Source organism: Rhinopithecus roxellana, chromosome 10 (assembly GCF_007565055.1).
Source record: "Rhinopithecus roxellana isolate Shanxi Qingling chromosome 10, ASM756505v1, whole genome shotgun sequence".
Lineage (NCBI taxonomy): Eukaryota > Metazoa > Chordata > Mammalia > Primates > Cercopithecidae > Rhinopithecus > Rhinopithecus roxellana.
The window spans coordinates 92,192,579-92,197,220 of record NC_044558.1 but is presented as its reverse complement, the minus strand read 5'-3'; positions in this window follow the sequence as shown (position 1 = coordinate 92,197,220).

The following is a 4,642-nucleotide window of genomic DNA, read 5'->3' as shown; positions in this document are numbered from 1 at the left end:
TTTTTCTATTTTTGTAGAGACAGTGTCTCATTATGTTGCCCAGTCTGGTCTCAAACTTCTGGGCTCAAGTAGTCCACCCATCTCAGCTTCTCAAAGTACTGGGATTATAGGCCTGAGCCACCGTACCTGGCCCCATTTTGAGTTAACTTTTGTGAATCATATAAGGTCTGTGTCTTCCATCTTCTTGTTATTATTGATTCATGTATTTATTTTTAGCATTTGGATGTTCAATTGTTCTAGCGTTATTTGTTGAAACAAATGATCCCTTCTTCATTGCATTGCCTGTACCATTGTAGAAAATCAGTTGACTGTGTGTGTGTACAATCTACTTTCTTTAGAATTTAAATTTACTTTCAGAAGAAACTTTACAAACTTGCCAGCATCTCTTGCCATAAATATAAGATTTTGAAAATAAAATAGAAATGGATATTATGGTTAAATATTCTGCTGTCTGCCATGATTTTGGGGCTGGGGCTGGGGCTGGGGCTGGCAGCATCATCGCTGAGGGGAGGTGAGTGTGTGTGTTAGAGAGGTGTTCATGTGCGTCCACTCTCCGGTCCAACAATTCAACTCCTGGGTAGATATCCAAGAGAAATGATGCTTATTTGCTTAAAACATGTACAAAAATATTTATAGTAGCCCAAATTCCACTAACAGGGGGATAAAACAACAAATTGTTGATGGAATGCTATATAATTATAATATAATATTATATATAAATAAGTATATATTATATATTACAGTATTATTGTATAATATAGTTATTATTGCATACTATATATGGTTTGACTGTGTCCCCACCCAAATCTCATTTTGAATTGTAGCTTCCTTAATTCCCATGTGTTGTTGGAGAGACCTGGTGAGAGGTAATTGAATCATGGGGGCAGTTCCCCCATGCTGTTCTCAGGGTAGTGAATAAGTCTCACGAGATCTGATGGTTTTGTAAGGGGAAATCCCTTTCACTTGGTTCTCATCCTCTTCTCTTGTCTGCCACTATGCAAGATGTGACTTTCACTTTCTGTGTGATGATTGTGAGGCCTCCCCAGCCACATGGAATTGTGAGTCCATTAAACCTTTTTCTTTTGCAAATTGAGTTTATCAGCAGTGTGAAAACAGACTAATAAAATATATATAATGTATATATTGCACTATAATATATACTATACTATATAGCATAACTTATAGCATATTGTATAATACCTATTATACTACAGTAAATATGTAATAGTAATATAATAATAATATATAGTAATAAAAATGAATAAACTACTAATGCATATTGTATTAGGCTGTTCTTGCATTGCTATAAAGAAATACCTGAGACTGGATAATTTATAAAGAAAAGAGGTTTAATTAACTCGTGGTTCTACAGGTTGTACAGGAAGCACAGTGCTGGCATCTGCTTGACTTTTAGGGAGGCCTCAGGAAGTTTACAGTCATGGCAGAAGGTGAGCAGTGAGCAGGCACGTCACATGGTGAAAGGAGGAGCAAGCGAGGGTGGGTCACTTTGAAATGACCAGATGTAAAGATAACTCACTATCAGGAAGACAGCACCAAGCCATGAGAGATCCAAACCCATGATCCAAACACATTCTGCCAGGCCCCAGCTCCAGCATGGGGGACTACAATTCAAATTGAGATTTGGGAGGGGAAAAATATCCAAACTATATCACATACAAAATGGATTAATCTCAAAAACATTATGCCAAGCTGAAGAAGCCAGAAACAGGAGTTCACCCTGTATAATTCAATTTCAATGAAGTTTTAGAACCAAAAATACCAAGTCTACATTGATTGCCATTGGAACTGCACCTGGCAAGACAGAACTTGAGACAGGAATGTGGCAGGCTGCTGGGTGGAGGTGGGATAGAGGGTGATGTAATAATAACAAGGGGGAACATTTACTGAGTGTGAACTCTGTGCCAGCCACTGTTTTTTAAGACCTTGTATGTATTAATTCATTTAATCTTCCCAGTAACTTCATGAGTAAGTACTGTCACTATCCCCATTTTACAGTGAAGGAAGCTGAGGCACTAGGAGGTCAGGCCACTTTCCCAAGGTCACACAGTGAAGTCAAGAAGAAGTAGGATTCACACATGGGCTATCAAGTTCCTGCATTTTTCCACTCATTGTGCTGCTTCTTGAAGAAGCAAAAGGGAGACTGTTGGGGGCAGAAGAAGATGGAGTTTTGGAGTCAACAAGCTCACTGGAGTCCTGACTGGGCCTCTTGCTACCTGTGTGATCTTACGTAAGTCTCTTAACTCAATTCCTCATGTGAACAATGGTGCTACCAGTCACTCCTACTATGTTGGATTTGGGGATGACACCCAGCATGTAGCCACAGCCCAAGGAATGGTAGTAAGAAAACAAATCATCTACATTTCTATAGCTATGCTGGGATTGCTTTTGGAGTCATAACTAGTGAGATTGCTTCTCATTTTGTGGATGTGGAAACAGAAGCTCTGAGATGAGAAGGAGTTTCCCAATTTCATCTGGCTGGAATTCACAGCTTCTGGCCCCTAGTGCAGTCTAGCACATCTCCAAGGGAAGTGTAGAAAACAGTGAGCCAGGAGGGGCTGCAGAGAATTCTCCCATGTCACTAATGTACCCTCCAAGATTTTCTAATAGGACAGCACAACAGAAAGAGTAGCCATAGAATGAGGTAGGAGAGATAATGTCAGATGAATAAGAGGGGATATGGAGAGGTGTCTTTCATTCTTTGTTCACTTATTTATTCATTCCTATTTATTGGGTGCCACTGTCCAGGCATCAAGCCATAGACTGAGGAGGTAGTAATCCCTACCATCATGGAGCTTATGGTTTCGAGAGGGAAGTTACTCGAGCAGTTATACAAGTAAATGTGAAATTCTAGCTGTGGCAAAGTGTCACAGAGGTGAGAAACACGATGCCATGTGCATCAACAATAGGAGGGTTTGACTTGGTCGAGGAGGTCAGGGACGGTTTCTTTGGGAAGGCAATACTTGAGCTAAAATCTGAGGGAAGAGTAAACCTGTGGAGTAGTCATCAGGATTGTTCATAAATATTTGATTCCTTCTCTTCGTCCAGGGACATGCATGGTAGGGTTGCACTTTCCTGCCCCATTGAACCCAAGAGTGGTCATTGCTTCAACCAGTGAAATGTGAACAGAAGCAATGGCTCACTTCCAGGCAAAAGACCTCAGAGACAGTACACATTTTGCAATATTATCTTGTTCCTCTATCATAGTTGCTAGCAATGTTTCAGATAGTGCTTGCCCAGGGGCCTGGATCCCAGAGTGCAAATGAGAGTAAAAATGCAGGGCAGAATGCCCTGCTAAACCATGACAAACATGGAAAGCGTACAACTAAATGATGCAGTGACGAGTTTGCCATTCATTCGGCAAGTATTTAGAATGCCTACTGTGTCCCAGATACCAAGTCTAGCAGATTCATCCTAGATGGAGTGACGAAGGGGAGGGTGGTATCTGAGCTAGGCTCTGAACAAGACATAGGACGTCAGCTGCTTTAGAAGAAAGGCACTGGGGAAGGCATTTCAGGCAGGATAAATATCACTTGCAAAAGTGCAGGTATATGAAAACTATCAGCTTGTTGGAGAGACAGCTGGAGGAGTGCAACCTGAAGACAGAAAAGCAGGTGGGGCAAGGCCTTGAATGCCAAGCTAAAGAACTGGAGGCCTTTCATCTGAGAGCCATAGGGAGTCCCTGAAAAAGTTTGAGCTGAGGACAATCATCAGAGAAGCTGTTCTTGAGGAACTGACTAGGACGCAATGCCCTATGATGGCAAGGGTCAGAGAGTACATATGGGAGCACATTTCAGGTTGGAGAACTGTTTGGAAACTGATTCTTATAAATTGCTCGGAGGAGAGAAGAGTCCTAGAGGGCTGTGATCATCGACTTAAAATGTTCAAAAAGCTCCAAGTGGGTGGGTGAGTGAGTGGGAATCATGGGTAGTCTAAGAGAGCAAAAGTGGGTTCAAAGATAGTGATGGCTGGAAGGTAGATTTGTTCCAGCAAGTAGAACTTCCTGACAATGATAGCAACTATATTCATTTTCTTTTGCTGGCCTAACAAATTACTATAAATGTAGTGGCATAAAATGACACAAATAGATTTTCTCATAGTTCTGTAGGTCATAGTTCAGATGGCCTTGGCTGGTCCCCTGCTTAGGGTTTCAAAAGGCCAGAATCAAGGTGTCATCAGTGCTGCATTCCTTCCTGGAGGCTCTAGAGGGGAATCCATTAATGTAGTTGGACAAACGCAATTCCTTGCCATTGTAGGAATGAGGTCCTCATTTCCTTGGTGGCTGTCCACTGAGGGGTTGTATTTGCTCCTAGAGGTTGCTCACATTCCTTCCCATGCTTTCCATGTGCTCCCCACATCCCCTCCACCACAAAAGCAGACGGCATTTTTCTCATGCTTCACTATGCTCAGGCAGGTGGAGACAAATTTGGTTTCTTTTTTCGCCACATCTCCCTGACTCTAGCTAGAGAAAGTTCTCTGCTCTTAATTTGTCATATAATTAGATTATATCTACCATCTGAGTAATCCAGAATAATCTCCCTTTCTTAAGGGCGAAACTTTAATTATATCTGCAAAATTCCTTTTGTCATGTATTTACAGGTTCTGGAGAATAAGATGGGGGCAT